The 20,139-nt window shown below is 41.6% G+C and overlaps 1 protein-coding gene across 2 annotated transcripts in view; it reads right to left on the bottom strand.

Annotated features, from left to right (window-relative positions):
• HCN1 (hyperpolarization activated cyclic nucleotide gated potassium channel 1) overlaps positions 1-20,139 on the bottom strand; it is a 237,615-nt gene that overhangs the window by 10,309 nt on the left and 207,167 nt on the right. The window lies entirely within an intron of this gene.

Here is a 20,139-nt window from a genome sequence, read left to right as displayed (position 1 = left end):
GGCTTCTGCAGTTTAGGCCGCAGCGCCACCACGTCCCCTTATAATGCACACAAGTTAATAGGAAGAGGGCAGATGAAGTGTTCTTTGCTCCACACACTGTTATTCTGTGATGAAAGAAAATGGGGAAATGCAACCTTCCTTTGAGAATGTCCCAATTAGAGAGGGTTTCATGAATTCTTACAGAGCTGCATGTGGTAGTTGTTTGTTTTCATTGGCATGTAACCTCTTTTGTTTGATTCATACAAGAAGAGACAACATATTTCTAGTCCTATTAGGTCCCTTGTGTCATATCCTAAGCACCAGACTCTAAGCTCCTCCAACCTTCCAGGGAGATGCAGGAAAATTCTGCTTCCTTACTGTGAAATTTGGGCCATTCATGGAAGAAAACTTAGTACATGAACCATAGTGCTTACAGAGTGAGCACTAAATACTGTCATGTTGACAGGACATAAATGTCACAAGAGACTGATTCAAACCTTGGATAGCCATTATGTAACTAGCATATTTACTATAACTGGAAAAAGAGAATTTAATAAGTAAGACAGGGATATTACTAAAAGCCTTATTAACTGGAAATTGCATTCATGTGAGGAGAACATTTTCAGCACTGGTACCACATTTAGATTTGACTTTGACAGAGCTTAATATGTCAGTGTGTAGGTAAGTCATTCTGAAATTCATTAATATAAGGATGGTACTAAATTCATCTGAGTTCAGCAATTACTTTCTGTGTAACTGAAAGAATGCCACAAACTCCCATTGACTCTCAAGCCCTATGCCACTTCTGGTAGACAACATGATCTCAAAGGACTAATATTGTTCACGCTATATTTATGATCACCCGCTACCGGTAAAAAATAAATTAAAAAGGAAGCTCCTTTGTAGGAAGGGAAGAAAATGCCTGAACATTGATTTCAGAATCATTTCAGTTCCTTAAGGAAATCATTCCAGTTCCTTAAAAACCTCTCAGAAATCTGTGGCACTAGAATAAGTTAAATAGCAAGTGAGTGACACTGCAAATGAAGTTGTTAATCAGCTAAACAAACATTGTTCCAAGACAGCAGCCCTTTCCTTCAGTGATGCTAGCTTGGTGGCTTTTGTAGAATACAATCAATCAATCAATCAATCAATCAATCAATCAATCAATCAATCAATCAATCAATCAATCAATCAATCAATCAATCAATCAAATACTGGTGGGAGGGAAGAAAATCCTTGGTACTGTGAAGTAGTAATATTCTTTTTGCTGGGTAGGCTTTGTGAGTCAGGGTGAAAAACTGTTCAAAAGTGAGGATAAGGTGAGGAAAATCAATCTCCTTCCAAAGGAATTTTTTGGACTACGACTCTGATAATCCTAACACAACGTGGCCATGCTGTCTGGGAGATTTGTGGAACTGTCAATCAGAAAAGAACTTTTATTAAGTTCTGATTCTATGGGAACTGAGGATTCTATTCTTACCTCAGATACTAGCATCATGTTATACTGTGGAAACAACAACAGCATGCCCACTGGAGTCAATGGAGAACCTTACGATGCCTGTTCTCACTAAATGTGTTTTAGTGGCTGCACTGAAGGTGGTGTCTTAACTTCTGTTCTTCACTCTGCCCTATTAGCTACCTATCTGTCTGTATGAAGATGTCATGATCAGGCGGATTCATATACTTCTGTTAGGAATTCTTTCTGCTCATGGAGGCAGGGAAAATATTGCAGTCTCTTTATGGTGCTTTATTATGCATTATAAGAGAATGGGTGCTTAAAGTAGTGGATTTACACAATAATTTGATTTTTATACAAACACATGGATATCTTCTGTCTCTGGTTGATCTGGGGGGTGATTGTCATTACTGCCTAGGAATGGTGATTGTAGGGATTATAGAGGTTTAAAAGTTGTCCACAAACATCCTCTCCAGTCTGTAGCTCCATATTTTGGAGGACCCTGGGAGAAAATACCATCATTGGCTCTCCTTCACAAGAGGCACCAATTATCCTCTGTGCCACTCTCACAACAGTTATTTCTTCTCTGCTTATTGGTCTAATCCACATGACTACATAATGGGAGAGAGCAGTATGAACAGATGCTGACTGAACATTTTCCTTGTTCCTGTCATTTCTCACATGCCTAGAGTGACAGTGAGATGGAATGAAAATGTGCCCAGGGTGTTAGACGGATTGCCTGTGGGGCTGCTGTTGGGCTGTATGTTTTGGCTGTCCCTCACTGGTACTGCAACACTGCTGTTTCTGAAGCTGATGTGTTCTTGTTGATTCTGCTGCTCGTTAAGCGCATTTAATGCCAATACAGGCCCTGCTGCAATACCAGAAAATAAGTTTGTTCTATAAATCTACAATCTTCTGTGCCAGAACTATGTCTTTCCTATAAACCTTTCATTTATAAATCCTAGTGAAAAACGTAGAAATCATTCACAAGATATTTAAATGATGTAGAGTCATCATGAATCCTAGTTGACAGATAATTAAAAGACTGTACGTAGCTAAAACCTGTTAGATATGAATTTATATCTGTCTCTCACTAAGGAGCTCATCAATGCAAATGGTTCCCTAGAAGAAATTGGAGAAGAGGAAAATATAATGTTGATTCTTTCATAGTAAGGCAGATATAGCCCAGGTCTGCTTTATTGTACTGAGTGAATGTGGACTCCAGTATCATCAGGATTAAAAAATGAAGCATAAAATTGTGTTACATTTGAGAAGAGTTATCTGTACAATACTCTAATGCTAATTTATGTGACATTCTTTTTTCAAGTCAATATTTTAATGTATGATGATGACATTTGAATTTATTCAAAGCACTTCATTTTTTTAAAGATGCTAGGTGCATAAATAATATTTTTGTTTCATATTAGATATAAACTTTCAGTTACCAAAATCTTCATTTGCCTTTGTCAAGTACTCATTCTAGAACTGGGAGAATTCCCCCTGCCTAGTTTTCTTATGCTAGCTGAATTTTCTAAATCATTCAAAAAGTGACTCAAGTAAAATATAAATCATGCCAACTTTCCACATTTCCATGTTTAGTAAGTACCATTCATTTGTCAATTTCTTATTTTCCTCTTGCTCCCTCTCTCTGTGCATGTGTGTGTGTGTGAAAGAGAGGGAGAGAGAAAATGAGAATAATTGTTCAGGCTATATAAAATTCCCGTTGCTCTTTAGAAGCACACATGGGTTTTATATAAGGAAGGTTTCCTGCCCTACATAATATGTATATTATATATGACTGGAGTTGGTTTTTCTGCATGTTCACTTTTGCTGTTGTTGGAAAGCACTCACATTTTGATTGACCCTCCAGTTTTCCAGCTGAATTTACATCTATTTTTGGACTTTGTCCTGAACCCTAGAAGGACACAAGCAAGAGCCTACAACACTCATTTTTAAGATTTGGGAAGTGGATGTTTCTGTACCTGTCCAAAAGGCAGAGTTCTTGAACATCCCTGGGACTTAGAAGCAAGGGAACTGTGGAATCCACAGTGGAAACTTCCCAACCACCTGAACTAAATATACTGTCATATATTCTGTACGTCCATGTTGTAGCTATGTAACTGGATGAGGGTCGAAAATTCGTTCTATCCACCCACCCTGTCCTTCATTTTTACATTTAGATGCCTTGGGATAAGATAGGAGCAAGGGGAAAAATGGTTTGCTCACATTTTAATGTGAAACAACCTAATTCACACTTCCTGAACGACCACACAAAAAGGAACACAGCTATTTTTCAGTTTTCACACTTTTTGATTTGCAATTCAGTTCTCTGGTTTAAACATGCAGACAAAAACACATATATAAATTGCTCACAGAATAAGTAGAAAAAAGCAAGTGTTTGAGAAAATTGTTTGGAAAAATACATGTACTGGGGAAATTGCACAAAGGAACATATACCTTTTCACAAACCTTTCAAAATCTTTTACAGAAAAAGGATAAAATCAACTTGTGCTAGAAAACTGCAAACATTATAGAAGGTGAAACAGAATCGTTCATTTTAGGAAATACATGTTTTTGTTATGAAAAGTGCATGGCATAGGTTTTGGGATATAAATATCAATCCCAAATTGCTTAATTTAAATTTAAAATTTAAAATGAGCAGCTATCAAAAGAAGCTGTGTAAAGTTTCATTTGCATTGCAAATATGTTACAAGCATATAGCTAACATTTATGCCTGAGTGCAAATACTGTATCTAGCTTTAGAGCAGTCTCTTCGGTAGAAATATAAAGAGTACCAGCTAAATTCTTCACTCTTTTGTCATCGATTTAAACTGTCTTAAATCAATAAGATACCTCAATAAAGAATTCAAGCCCCATGAGATTCCTTACCTCCAGGTGTGAACAAAACAAGGGATTCTATTTTTTTTTTCTCTAGAAAATCTCTGTAATATAAGCAAACCACTCTTACACAAACCACACAGAGGAAGTATAGCATGACTGGCTGATCATTAGAAAATTCAAGTGGAGCCACTGAGGCGTCAAATTAAAAACCTTCTGCCAAAATTCCATGCAACAACATACCAATCATTATCATTTTGTGCATTCTGTTATTTGTGTTCAAATTTTATTTATGCTAAAGCATTATTTGCATAATTTTGTTTTATTTGTGAAAAAAAATCAGTTCTTCTCGTCCCCTTGTTAAGGGTGTTACTCTGGCCCCCACTTCCTGGGGCCTGGTGACTGAGAAGCCCCCCAGCAATAATTCCATGCGTTCCAGCTTGATTATGTCATTCACAGCAGCTTTTACTAAAGGTACAGTGTAAGCCCCAATTGCCCCTTCCTCTGCATTCTCAGGGGCTTGAGTTTCTGGCACTAATCTCCTGGGCATAGTCCAACTGACTGGGGCTCCAGTTGTTTTCAAAGGGATCCCTGAAAGCGCAGGTCTTGAGAAGTAGGCAGGAAGTATGAGTCCTAATCTAGGACAGTGGTTCTTAACCTTGGGTTACTCAGGTGTTTTGGAACTGCAACTCCCAGAAATCCCAGCCAGCACAGCTGGTGGTGAAGGCTTCTGGGAGTTGCAGTCCAAAAACACCTGAGTAACCCAAGGTTAAGAACCACTGATCTAGGATGCAGTCCTTCTAGGAAGGGCTGGTAAAGTTGGGCAATGGAAACAGGGCTATGCAGAGTTGCTCCTCCCAGACCAGCTTGCGTCTCCAGCACTGTAGCTGGACAGTGCTCCTTTTGGACAGTTTGGACATTAAGGCTGGGGTGCTGCTGTATCAGTTGGGGCCTACATTGCTGGAGTCTCAGGTCCCCAGCTGGTTCCATGGCTGAACAGGCAGGGTGAGAGGAGGTGGTTTCACTTGTCCTCTATCCCTGTTTGTATCTCCACAGAGGTGCAGAGGATGGCATCTCAGTGCCTGACTGCTTCTCCTCATGTCACCCTTTCACTTGACATGGTTGGTGACCACAAGCCTTGCAACACCAGCCCTCTTATTCCTATCACTGTGCCCTCTTCCAGCTGTCCAACATCAGGTGGTAGCCCTTCCTCTACCTGTGGCAGAGCATACCTGCTGGCAAAGGTCTCAGGAAATGTGCTCTCTTCCAGGCTCCCCTGGGCTTGTGGGGTAGGGCAAGATGGCCTGCTGGGGGCACCCGAGGTTACAAAAATGTTTGCCCTCTTATGAGGCAAGGAGAATAATTTTCTGATTCTTTGCCCTCACATGTGAGGAAGAGACATGTGAAGATTTGAAAGATTAACATATGAAAGATTCCTAGTCTTCGACATATTAAGAGCTAGGGTTTACCTGGAACCCCAAATGGAAAATTGGAACTACATTCTAAGAATCTACGAACATGGGGGTTGGAGCCAAGAGGTAAAAGGATGAAAACAAAAAGGCACAGGATTGTATTTATTTATTTATTGGATTTCTATCCTATCCAACTAGACCAAAGGTCTTCTCTTGTAGCCATAGAAACAGCTCTATTAAGATGTACCACTCATCCATTTGCAATATATGCTCAATACAGGATACTAACTAGGGCTACAGACTCTTATCTTTACACAGTCTGAACTCCATTTGCATCACAAACACAAACTGAATGCATTAGGGTACAGTGGTGCCTCGCAAGACGAGCGCTTCGTTTGACAAAGAAATCGCATAACGAAGAAGTTTTTGCGATCGCAAAAGCGATCACAAAACGATGTTTCCTATGAGGTTTTTTTGCTTTGTGATGATTGGTTACCTGCTTCGCTAACTGATTATCACAAAACGAAGATTTTCACACAGCTGATCAGCGGTTTCAAAATGGCTGCCGGGTGAAAAAAAATGGCTGCCCGCTGTTTTCTGGGACGGATTCCTCGCTGCACGGGCAGCGAAAATGGCCACGCTATGGAGGATCTTCGCTGGACGGTGAATTTCAAGCCCATAGGAACGCATTAATTGGGTTTTAATGCGTTTCTATGGGCTTTTAAAAATCGCTTTACAATGTTTTCATTATACAGCGATTTCGCTGGAACGAATTAACATCGTAATGCGAGGCACCACTGTATACAGAGCTAGTAAGTTTACTCTCCATAAGAGAACATGGAGGACTAAATTAGTCCCTCAGATCAGCCTTGATCCTGGTTATCTTACCTGTCTAAATATCCTGCACTCTCTGCTTCCAGAGGAAACTGCTTTATTTATTTATTGGACTTTATGAGTGGCATCACTCTAAATGAAATGCTTTTAACTGAAGCCATTCCATAAAATGGTGATGAATAAAGCTGACAAGGACTGAGAAACATTATGAACCTTCTTCCTTTCCCCCAGTCACTACTGCTGTTCCAGATTAAAATGGAAGAATTCACTCTTAGAGATGGCAATGCCTAGTAGATTATGTGACACATAACTACTAGTAGTTAATTCCCTGTATAAAATTATACTTCCTCCTGTATTTGCTTATCTTGCACTGTCATAACAATATTTGATTAAAAACTAGAAAGGATTGATCTGCAAGCACTTGCCTCATGGCAATAATCTTCCAGGTTTTTGACTCCTTGAAATAATTACAGTTGACAGATATGCTTGCACCTGGTATCAGCCTTCAAAAGCAACAGAACATCCTTGCATCCCCAATTAAAAACAAATCTTTTCCCAAAATCAAAATCTATGCCCATTTCTCTTTTCATACAAGAAAATGGATGTGACATTTCTGATCAGCCTCAATGTCCCACTCATTGTATCTTATTATCTGTGGATGAGTTGTACCAAACCTAAAAGAGGACTATAATAACAAGACAGCACCCAAGATAGTGATATTTAACAAAACACGTCAGAACATCTTTCCCCAAGGTCAGCTACCTGCTCCAGGAGGTCTTCCCAGGCCATGTATCTCCAGATACCCACTCCAAAGAGACCGGGAAGTCATCTGCTAGAAGTAGGGGCTTCTTTGCTGTGGCACCAATACTCTGGAGCCAACTTGCTGTAGAACTGTGCCTGGCTCCCTCCCTCCCCGCATTTAAAAAGCACTTAAAAACACTGCTCAACAGAGAGGCCTTTTTTGGCAGCCTTGCCTGATGCATTTTTCCCCCCGTTCACCCCTCTCTGATATTTGTTATTTGCCTCACATTCTGCATTTTATTCATCAGTTTCATGTCTTTGCTGTTTCTGGACCATTTAGTTAATACATCATGTTTTTAACTTTTGTAACCCCCCCAGAGTCCCTAATGTTGGGTCTCCAGATCTTCTTGGATTACAACTCCAAGAAATCCTGGCTGGTATGTAAGCCCTCACTTGTCCTGTCCCCACGCAAAAGGATGAGGAATTACAGAATCCTTCTCCTCATTAGCAAGGATGATCAGTAATTTCCTCGTACTCTCTACAATTTTTGCAATAATGATAACAAAGTTTTACACAAAACCTCCTGTTTTTGTGCAAAACTGCACAATGCATACAGTTGTACGAATTGGTCAAAATGAAGATGATTCCCAGTTTGTATCAGATTCTGAAACACTGGATGGACTGCTCTATGTCTTTTCTTAACAATTAGGTACTCATTCTGTGCTCTGTGTGTCTATTACTGTGCTTTACTTCTTAAAGGGAAAGTACAAACGTTTTTTTTACAGATTACAAAGAATTGGTGGGGAGAGAGGTCTTGTCTTGCTTGCCCCTCTACCTGAAGAATTCTCACAGACTTTATAGTTTCACTGAAGTGTCAAGTCAAGATAATGGAAAGAGTGAAGATCTTGGCAAGTATTCTTTCCATCTCTAGGTGGATAAGGTCCAAACTTTATCTCTTAAGATTCTGAACCAGGGAGAACTTCAAAAGATATGGGACTTGTATTTTTCAGTAAGAAAAGTGGCTGATTAAATCCTTCAACTACTTAGTTCTGGGGAGGAAATCTATTTGGCTGGAGTTGTCAAGAGGAAGATAATCTGTACCAGAATAGAGAGTGGCTTTAGTAATTTCCTTTTTTAAAAAAGCACTCTCCTCTTATTCAGTAAATTCTAGCAGTGGGGAGGCACGAGCTGGCTATTCAGAAGAGAGACCTGATGGAGTCTTTTTCTTCCCCTGCCTTGTGAAAGCTAGCATATGGCCTAGATAAACGGCTTGCCCATTTAGACAGCAACATAATATGCCTGGTACATGATGAAACACCCGCTCCCTGCTGAGAAATTAAAGCTGAAGTCAGCTTTCCTCAACTGGAAGGATATAATTCATTACAGACTATAATCTGAATTTCTGCACCAGATGACGGAAATGGCTTGGCATTGCTTACACGAGGTAGGACTATAAAACTGTACTTTCTCACACAAATACATAACAGCCTCAACAGTCCCTGTACATCTGTGGATGAATAAAACAGAACTGTATTTGTCTATCAGGTTTGCATAGCCCAGGGCATTATCCAAAGTCTTCCTATTACCCTCATAACAAAAATGTGCAGTTAAAATTTAGAAAAGCCACTATTACTCAGCCTAACATTACTCAATGTGCTTTCTGATTAAACTGTGACTATTCTGGATGCTGGCTTCCCATCCAATTACAGTCTTTCCTCTAAATCTATGCGGAAAGCCAAAAGCCTAAAACGCCATATGCTTAACCCTCGTGAACCAGGATGGGGCATTTTAATTCCTTGTGGTCACTCTTTGTTGCACAATTCACACAGAACATGACCTACAGGGGAGACATTCTGTAATACTGTCATTCTGAGAGCTAAGATTGTCACCAAATTTCAGCCAGAATGTATGGCGACTTTTTTTTTACATACAAATCTACTGCATTTTGTCATAATGCTATTTTTTATTTAATTTCATTTCAGTTGCAATTCATATTAATGCTATTGGGGAGAAAACTGCAGTGCCAAAAAGAAAATCTTAAGTGTTCTAATTGTCATAGGTTGGACTGACTTGGGGAGGGGGACCCCAGGAATTCTCAGTGCTTCAAAGGAAGTACATATAGCTCCAACCACAATGCTAAACCACACACTCATTCAATGCTTTTTTTATTCCTGGTGAAAATTAATACTGTGACTCAATTCTGCTACAAAGAACTTCCCCATTATGGTGATCAAGAAACATGCAACTACTAGTAGTAGGGCCAGCTTACTCTTTTAACAGTCATGATTGAATCCCTGAATGCCTTCTTAGAGTTAAGATAAGTTTTTAATTATTCTATTATATTTTAATCAGCATACAGTTTAATTGTTTTTTTTAATCTTTAACTTATTATGTTTTAAATTCTATTCCTTTTAATATTGTGAGTGGCCTTAAGTCCCCATATTGGGAGAAAGGCAGTATACAAAACAAACAAATAATTATCCCCTTTTCGAAAGTTCTTTTTCCCCCCCTCCTTGATACTTTCCTTTTTCACCAGTCTCTCCTCTTCACCCTGGAAAGGAAAGCAAAACACGGTGCACCCTAGAGATCTTTTAGAGGCAACTATCTCTCAAATGTACCTCCAGCTCTTGAGAAGGTCTAGCACTTAACAACTTAAGAAAATGCTAGAAACAAATTTTTAATTAAATAAACATAAGTAATGCATTTCAAAAACAAAAAAACCTTACAACAAACACCTCTAGTGTCTTTTTAGTTACTATGTCCCACTTCAGATGTCCAGGTCGTATAATCTTGAAATTGTGACAGACACAGACAGACAGTTATTTTAGATGGAAAGCAAGCTGACAGATTGCATTATAAAGTACAAGCCAACACTGAAGCTGTTCTCACTGCTGTTTTATGATGTGGTGGTTTCAGAATATCCAGAACCTAATTAAAAGAATGTGTTCTGGTTTGCAATGTACTTTCACTTATCACTTGTCAATTTCCAACTCATCGTTTACAATGATGGTCTAGAACAGTGTTCTTGGACTAAAAGTAAGAGAAGCCATCACCACAGCTGGTGGTAAAGGTTTCTGGTAATTGCAGCTCAGTTACCCAAGGTTGGGAAACACTGATATGAAAAATAGTAACAATCATGTCTCTACGCTATGGAGGAGCTCCATCGTTTACCGTAGGGTCAAGAACTAAGATAACAAAAATGATTCTGCCAATCAGGAGGTTTATCCCTCAGCCTCCCACCATCATTTTCCAGGGTCTAGCATAGAAATTAGGGCTGCCAGTCCCACTGCATACACTTACATTTGGATTGTACTCATAGCACAAAACCTCCCCAACAGTGACTTAAAAGAGAGGTTTTATTGAAAAGCACAGATCCTTCTCAAAATCTCTCTCTCTCTCTTTTTTTTTTACTACCAAAACTCCATAGCAGGAATGAGGAAATGAACAGCTCTCAAGACTGATCCACAGAAACACAATTTTTTGGACAATAACTTCCAGTATTCCCAGTGCCCATGCCAGCTTGGTGATTATGGGAACTGTACTCCAACTTCGCGAATATATTGTACTCCAACAGTAACTTAAACAATCTCTGCTTCACATGTTCTAGACTTCAACTACTTTAGATTATCTGCCAGAAGGTTGCCTAAGTTTCTCTTCAATGGCTTCAATGTTGCAGCACTCACCACCTCTCGAGGTAACTGATTCCACTGTCATACTGCTTTAATAGTTAGGATGTTTTTCCTGATATTTAACCAAAATCTGGCTTCCTATAACTTGAGCCCATTGTTGCATGTCCTTGGATGACTGCGCCTCCTCTATATGATAGCCTTTCAAGTATTTGAAAAGTTTTATCATATCTCCCTCCAGTCTTCATTTCTCAGGGCTAAACATGCCCAGTTGTTTCAGTCTTTTCTCATAGGACTTGGTTTCCAGCCCCCAGATCATCCTTGTTGCCGTCCTCTGAACTTGTTCCAGTTTGCCAGCATCCTTCTTGAAATGCAGTGTCCAGAACCGGACACAATACTCAAGGTGAGGCCTAACCAGTACTGAGTAGTTTGGAAACTATGCTTCTGTTAATGCAGCCAAAAATAGCATTTGCCTTTTTTGTAGCCACATACCACTGTTGGCTCATATTCAGCTTGTGATCTATGAGAATTCCAAAGTCCTTCTCACTTGTGCTATTGCTGAGCCAGGTATCCTCCCCCCCCCCTGAATTTCCATGGCCAAGTGGGGGACTCCAGATCTCTTGAGTCCTTGTCTAACACTCTGCCCATTATACTACACTGCCTGTTGTTCACTCTCTTGTGAGGCAGGAATAGCAATTTTTCAGATTCTGACAACATAAGGATTTCTATTTTAAATGCAACAGACAGAATCCTTTTACTTAACACCTGCCAGTCATCATGAATCCACCTCAACTGTGAACTGCCAAAAGATAAGAAGCTAGCACAGGCATTGCAACAATTCCATGATTCAGTATGCAATAACAAATGCCTATGTTGACTTCACTTGCAGCAATTCACAACTGAAATGTATGTTGATGGACTTATGCCAGCATAAGCTTTCAACTGGGCTCTGGATACTGTCTCTGTAATTATAATGTATTTGCAATACAGAATAATTGCTGAGACAAAAGCTGGAATCCAGTTGAAAACTTAGCAGTATGGAACTAATTCATACACTTCTAATACCGCATTGATCTTGTGACAACAACTTGATGGAAGCCTTGAGGTTTACACCATTTCACAAATTATTTCCATAATCCTTTTAAAAGCCCTGTATGGTAGAAAAGGATTGGGTCTGGCAAAATTGTGAAGCAAACGGATTCGGAAGTAATTGAAAGAGACTTAATCATGTAAATGTGTATGGGATTGTGCTGAACTGAGGTGTGATTTGAATGGAGAGACATTGACCACTTATTTGCGTACTGCTGCTTTTGAGTCCACATGCAAGAAAATTAGTTGAAGTGATGGGAGCTAGAATCCAACAGTATCTGCAGAACCCTGTGTTCCACATACCCCTGGATTAAAATGCTTTGATTAGCTTTAAACGAAACACGACTATCGTAATGCTGATATAAGCATATCCACTTGAAAGTAACTGTCTTTAGAAACTGAACAAGCAGCAGGAGCTAACCAAATTACAAAATTGTATTAAGTAGAGATGAAAATTTAATGAACCAGAGAATCCATTCACCCACCCACCCACCGACAGTATGAACTTCTCAGGAACAAGCTCTTCTTCAAAACTGGCATAAGCTAGTTGCATCTAGAGCTGTCACAGAGGGGCAGACAAGAAAAAAAAGCAAGATAATGCTAAATTAACCTCTCAAATTAACTGCAAGGAAAGGGAAGAAAACTAGCATGCCTTGTTGTTTTAAATATATCAGGCAACTTTTCAGTGATCCTTCCATGTGAAAAAAACATAATATAAAGAGCGGTCTTTAATAGACATTCATTATGAGATCTATTAAGCTGGAATGTAATGATGCAGAAAACACTATTTCAGGCATCACCTCTCTACTCCCTTATTTATCAAGAACATATTAACCTGCTTCATTTCGAGTCAGCCCCTTGGTCTGTCAAGTTCAGCTCTGCCAACACGGATTGGAAGCAGCTCTCCAGGGTTCCAGGCAGGTGTTTATCCAGCCCTATTTGAATATGCCAAGGTTTGAATACGGAATCTCATGCATGTCAATTAAGAGTTGTACTACTGAACTGCAGGAACTCACCAGAGCTCTCAGCCTCATGTTCATCCACAAATAATATGAACTGTACAAAAGTGTTAGGGAAATTACTGTTGTATTTGAAGTGGTAGCTATTTTAGTCTGTGCAAGCAAATCAACAAGAAACAGAAAACCGAAGGAAGGAAGGAAGGAAGGAAGGAAGGAAGGAAGGAAGGAAGGAAGGAAGGAAGGAAGGAAGGAAGGAAGGAAGGAAGGAAGGAAGGAAGGAAGGAAGGAAGGAAATGTTGTGGCGTCTTAACTCTGAAGTCATTACTTCATATTGTTTCTTCATTCTAGTTCATTCTGAACTAATTAGAAACCAAACATTCTTGGCAGGAAATGTGTACATGGCATTTTTTCTAATGTAATCAGCTGCCATTTAAAAAGTTTTCATATAGATGTACACTGTAGTTGGAAAGATTAGATGGTAATCCATTAGCAACTCTGGAGAAGAACCGTGTTCTATCAGGAAATGGCCTACAATAAAGTCTTCTATTTCTGGCATGTTTCCTGAATGATGAATTGTTTAGAATACAGTGGTGCCTCGCTAGACAGTTACCCCACATGACAGTTTTTTTGCTAGACATTGGCTTTTTGTGATCGCTATAGCGATTCGCAAAACAGTGATTCCTGTGGGGGAATTTTGCTGGACAATGCTTCGCAAACCGATTTTCGCTAGACAACGATTTTGACAGCTCCCTCCGCGCTCGCAAACAGGTGTTTTCAGGACCTAAGCTTCACAAGGCAGTGATTTAAACAACTGATCGGCGGTTCGCAAAGCGGCTTTCCTATGGCCGATCTTTGCAAGACAACGACGATTCTTCTCCATTGGAACGCATTAAACAGGTTTCAATGCATTCCAATGGAGAAATGCTTTTTGCTAGACAATGATTTCGCTAAACAGCTATTTCAGTGAAACGGATTATCATCGTCTAGCGAGGCACCACTGTATTAGAAGTTTTCTCCTTTTACAGAATGGTGCAAGACTGGGGAAGAGCTGTTTGATTTATACAAGGTCCATACAATCCTTGGGCTACAGCCAATAATGATAGGTCTCTGGAGGTGGATTACAGTCATGAATTCAAATATGTAGAAAACTATACTTTCCTTTTATCAATTAGTTAAGCATTCTTGTTCTGTATCTATACAGTTCCATACATTTCAAACCATTGGGTACCTATCTCTATTCTTAACTGTGAACCTACAATAGAATTATACCCATGGGAAACCACACATGCATGAAATCCATTGCTGGGTTGAAATATGTGTGCAAACAGAGTGCAGCTGTATATTCGTGTGTATTCTGAAGCATCCAACATGACCTTCCTTTGTAATACAACATGGAGATGGAGGTGTGAATTTCTGTATACTTTGTGGGTGAGAATAAGTATTCCTGTCAACAACCTCTGGCTGTGGGTTTGTAGTTGAAAGTTAACAGAGACAATAATGTGTTAGTTACAATGCAGTGGCTGAAATCCTGTTGTATAGGGCATGCAATTTTTCAGATTCCATCCCTTTAAGGTCCCAAGGCTCCCTTTGGATCCCTTTAATTGTGGGAGATGGAAATAGAATCTTCAGTTTCTGAACATTGGTGCCATTAGTAAAATACTAGGGATGATTTTTCATAAAGTAGATGTGACAAACCCAGACCTACTGGGACCTGTCACACAGTTACACTAAGCTGCCACCAACCATTCCCTTTAATAAGTCACACAGACCAGGGATGGATTTTCAAACAATAAAAAGAATAAGGTTTATTTTAAATACACACAGGGAAAAATAAACAATCAGGTGAATAAAATAAAGTAACGTGGCTTATTCTCACTCATACAAGCATACAGTTTGGTTCACACAGAACCTTAACTTAAAGCACAGACCCTGAACCTATCAGTTCTGGCTAACCAACAGACACCTGAACCTATCAGGTTGGTACTCTGACACACAGCAGTACCCTGTCTGACACACAGACTCCCACAACAGCTTCTTCTTCCCAGCTGCTGCTTCGTCACAACCCAGTGTCTCTCAGTGTCTCCCAGTGTGTGTGTGTTTCACCACCCAGGCATCACATATTTATACAGTACAGCCCCTCCTCCTGATGTCCCGCCTTCCACTCCCCATAGGATGGAAATTTCCCTCCAAACCCATGACAGACAGGTAACATCAGTGCTGTATGTAACACCTCCCCTCTTTATAAGTTGTTTTGTAGGGGGAAAGCTAAGGTGCTTTTCACCAAAAAAACAACCTGGATAAAACATACAAAAACAGTTATACATACCATATAATACTTACTTGTACTTACATTCTAAGTTAAACCATAGCAAATAGGCATTTAAACATTTACTATATACATTACATCCATTTACCTTTATTCATACAAACCAAATTCAAAAAAACAGGTACATTTAACCTTTTTGTTCACCAAAATATGTACATATATAGTCCATGTTCTTTCGCCGTCTTCATTCTTCAGGTCTTCTTGATAAGGCGTCAGCAACACAGTTCACTGACCCTCTGACCACCTTCACTTCAAAGTCATAGTCCTGTAGGTTTAAAGCCCACCTCATAAGTTTGCTATTGTGGGTTTTCATTGTCTTTAACCATTGCAATGGTGAATGGTCAGTACACAGAATAAAATGTCTTCCCCAGATGTAAGGCTTGGCCTTCTGGATCGCGTAGACTATGGCCAAACACTCCTTCTCCACGGTTGCCAAATGTCTCTCACCTTTTTGAAGTTTCCTACTCAGGTAGGACACTGGATGCTGGTCACCATTCTCATCCTCCTGGCACAGAACTGCTCCTACCCCGCTGTTAGACGCATCGGTGTAGATGATGAACTCCCGGTCGAAGTCTGGAGCCCGCAGGACTGGATAGTTGATTAACGCCTCCTTCAACCTCTGGAACGCCGCCTCACAGTCGCTGGTCCACGGGATGCTGTCATCAGCCTTCTTCCTCGTCAGATCGGTCAGCGGAGCCGCAATCTCGCTAAACCTCGGGATGAACTTTCTGTAGTAGCCCACCAACCCAAGAAATGATTTGACTTTTTTCTTGGTGTTGGGTCTAGGCCAATCACGAACAGCTTCTATTTTGGCCTCCAGGGGTTTTATCATTCCTCCCCCTACCATGTGACCCAAGTATTTTATTTCTGGGCTACCCAGCTGACACTTGCTGGCCTTTACTGTTAGCCCTGCTGCACTTAACCTCTGCAGCACTAACTCCAGGTGTAACAGGTGATCTTCCCAGGTATTACTGAAGATCCCTATGTCGTCAATGTAGGCCACTGTAAAGTCACTGAGCCCTGCCAAGGTCTGGTCCATCAGCCTTTGGAATGTGGCTGGTGCATTTCTGAGACCAAAGCTCAGGACTCGAAACTCATAGAGACCAAAAGGGCTGCAAAAGGCAGTCTTTTCTTGATCCCTGGGATCAATTCTTAATTGCCAATATCCCTTTACCAGGTCCAATGATGAGATGAACCGACAACCCCCTATGGTTTCAATCAGGTTGTCTAGCCTGGGCATTGGGTAGGCATCAGGAGTGGTTACACGGTTTAATTTCCTGTAATCAACACAAAACCTAATGCTCCCATCAGGCTTGTCCACAAGGACTATCGGAGAGGACCAAGGACTAGAAGAGGGGACGATTATGTTCTCCCTCAGCATCTGTCCAGCTCCTTCCGCACCTTGTCCCTATAGGGTCCCGTTACTCGGTATGGGGATACTGCCTGCGGGGGTGCATCCCCTGTGTGGATCCGATGCATCACTCCCTTCACTATCCCCGGCTTGTTGGAAAACACCTGTTGATATTTACTAAGCAGCATTTTTAGTTCTTGCTGCTGGTCTTGGGTGAGTGCAGGACTGATCTTTACCTCCTCTGGGTTGTATTTTACTTCCCCTCTACCCTCCCAGAAGGGTAATTCAGCTTCCTCACTCTCAGCTGCTTTTATCGCGAATAAAACCCTCTGTTCCCCTCTGTAGTAGGGTTTTAGGGCATTCACATGAACCACCCTCCTTGCTTGGTTCTCCTCCTGCTCTATTAGGTAGTTCAGGTCTGACATCTTGGAAATGACCCTATATGGTCCTGCCCATTTGAGCTGCAGTTTATTCTCTCTGCAGGGCCTAAGCCAAAGCACTTCCTCCCCTGGGTCAAAGTGCCTCTCTCTAGCTTTGTGGTCATACCATGTTTTCTGTCTGACCTTCTGAGCTTGCAGGTTTTCTGCTGCCAGCTCTAGATTTCTCCTTAGGTCATTCATCAAGGTGTCTATGTATGTCACAACGTCTTGTGGGTCATCCTGGGTGATCTGCTCCCAATTTTGTTTGATCAAATCCAGGGGCCCTTTCACCCCTAAGTGTGCAGCAAACATGTCAGAGTGACCCCTTTGTAAGATCATGGGGCGATACTTTTCAGGTACCACCAGCTGACTTCTGATCCCATCTCCCCCTTTTGAGATATTCCTCAGGGTTTCTCTATATAAAATCCCCTTTTCCTCCAGAAATCTCACTGGGGTTTCAGGTGTTAGCTGGGCGTCAGTCACCTGTTCAAAACACTTTTGGAGAGTGGCGTCTGCCTTTTGCTCCTGTCCAAATCTGCTGTCTGTGGTTAAGGTTTCCACCACAGCTTCTGAACTCCCCTCTGCTTCCGTCTCTGGCTCATCATTACCCCCCTGAACTGTCCCCGTGGTGGCTTGTGAGCGTGTAATCACTAGCACCCGTTTCACATGTTCAGCCAGGTCATTTCCCACGAGCACGGCTGCTGGCAGAGTCGATGAAACTGCTAGCCGCCAATCTCCCCTCCAGCCTTGAAAGTTGACAGGTACCTCTGCTACTGGCAGAGAGATTACCTGCCCCTCAATCCCTGCCACCTTCATGCTCTCATTTGGGATTATAAACTCCCTAGGGATGATATCTGGATGGCACAGGGTTACCTGGGAACAAGTGTCCCGCAGCCCCCTATACTGTCGGTCAAGTATTCCTACGTCCACCCCTGCTGTCTCAAACAACTGAGAATCTGTTTTTATCAGCAAGCAGCGCTTTACCTCTATAAGAGGACCATTTTCCTCAGCCTGATCAGCAGAGGTAGCTGTTCCAGACTGAGTAGCCATGGCAACAGGCTCCCTCTGTGACACTGAGCCTTGCTCTTTCTGGACACAGAACACAGCTTTTGGCTTGGTCCCACTAGACTCCTGAGGCACCATTCCTTTTAGCTGCTTTAATTTCTCACAATCTGAGATTAGATGACCCTTCCCCTGACAGAAATAACATTTTCTGGTGTATTTTGATTCTCTCTCATCTTGTTTTGGTTTTCCCTCCAAAATCTGAGGTCTTGGTTTCATGTCTGAGGGCTTCCCTTCACCATGGGCCCCTCCCCCTTGCTGGCTTTTCCCTGGTCCCTGAGAGTACTTGCTGTAGGTTTCTTTGGGTTTACCTACAGATTTCCCCTCACCCAAGGGCTTTCTTATTTGGGAAATAAAATCTGCGATCTCTGCGGCTGCTGCCACAGACCTCGGTTTCCTTTCCCTCACCTGGAAGTTCAATTCCCCATGCAGGACTGAATAGAACTGTTCCAGTGCTATCAAGTCTTTAAGCTGCTCATAGGTCTCTGTTCCCTCCTGCGATAGCCATTTCTCAAGCAGCCTCACCAATTGGGCCCCCACTTGGGTAAAAGTTTGTTCTGGTTTCTTGGTGAGGGACCTGAATCTTTGTCTCAGCTGCTCTGCATTTATCCCATGTCTGGCAAACACCAGTTTTTTAAACTCTGCAAAATCTTTCATCAGTTCCTCAGGCATCTCGGCATAGACCTCAGCCAGGCTACCACTGATTAAAGATCGCATGATGGTCATCTTCTCAGTTTCCCTCACTGAGAAGTCCACAAACGCTCTTTCCACTAAGGAAAAGAACACCTCAGGACAATCTCCCTTGTGGTACACAGGGAATTTCTTCAGGTCAGCCTTAGACAATTGGCCTCCCTCAGAATCCCTATTGTTATTATTGTTCTGGTTCAACAGTTCCAGTTTTCTTAATTCAAACGCCATTCTTTCTTTTTCCAGAGCAATTTTCTCTCTCTCCCTCTCTAGTTCAAATTGCCTTTGTTTCTCTCTTTCCCTTTCCTCCATTTTTTCTCTCTCTAACCTTTCCTCCACTTCAAATTGCCTCATCCTCAGTTCATGCTGTTGGGCTATGAGCAATTTTCTAAGTTCTGGGTTCTGCTCTCCTGTGCTGTCACCCTGCACTGAGCCAAATTCATCCTCAGAACCTTGGTCAATCTGGGGGTCTTTCACTTCACTCATTTCGGCCATCTGGCTTCGAGTCAAGGGCATAATCCCCCCTCAGAACAGGCTGCTTTAAAAAGTCAAGCCTCAAAATAAAACGACCACTTTTTTTCTTCTTGCCTCAGAACCAGCTCTCCCTAGAGATTGCTGCTGTTCTTCAGCACTAAACTTGCAACAGTATCGAGTCAGAGCCTACCCCCCTCTGCTGGGCCTCTCAGCTGGCAAGCTAGATCACTGTTACTACGCAGTTTTGCCTCAGCTTTTTCCCGCCAAAACTAGGCTGCCTCAGAGCACCTTAATCTAAGTCTCCCCAGTTGGCACGTTCTTCTACTAGCGCACCTCCCCGTGAGGTACACCTAGAAGATTACCTACGCGCCTCAGACTGTCCCTGACTAGACCCCCCTTGCTCTGGGCACACTTGCCAAGGCCTTGCTGGACCGCTGGACAACTGGACCAGTCGTATCCCACACGCTGGACACCAATCAATGTGACAAACCCAGACCTACTGGGACCTGTCACACAGTTACACTAAGCTGCCACCAACCATTCCCTTTAATAAGTCACACAGACCAGGGATGGATTTTCAAACAATAAAAAGAATAAGGTTTATTTTAAATACACACAGGGAAAAATAAACAATCAGGTGAATAAAATAAAGTAACGTGGCTTATTCTCACTCATACAAGCATACAGTTTGGTTCACACAGAACCTTAACTTAAAGCACAGACCCTGAACCTATCAGTTCTGGCTAACCAACAGACACCTGAACCTATCAGGTTGGTACTCTGACACACAGCAGTACCCTGTCTGACACACAGACTCCCACAACAGCTTCTTCTTCCCAGCTGCTGCTTCGTCACAACCCAGTGTCTCTCAGTGTCTCCCAGTGTG

Source organism: Pogona vitticeps, chromosome 2, assembly GCF_051106095.1.
Source record: "Pogona vitticeps strain Pit_001003342236 chromosome 2, PviZW2.1, whole genome shotgun sequence".
In the NCBI taxonomy this organism is placed as follows: Eukaryota; Metazoa; Chordata; class Lepidosauria; order Squamata; family Agamidae; genus Pogona; species Pogona vitticeps.
Note: the sequence above shows the minus strand (reverse complement) of the source record. Positions and strands in the feature narration are given on the sequence as shown.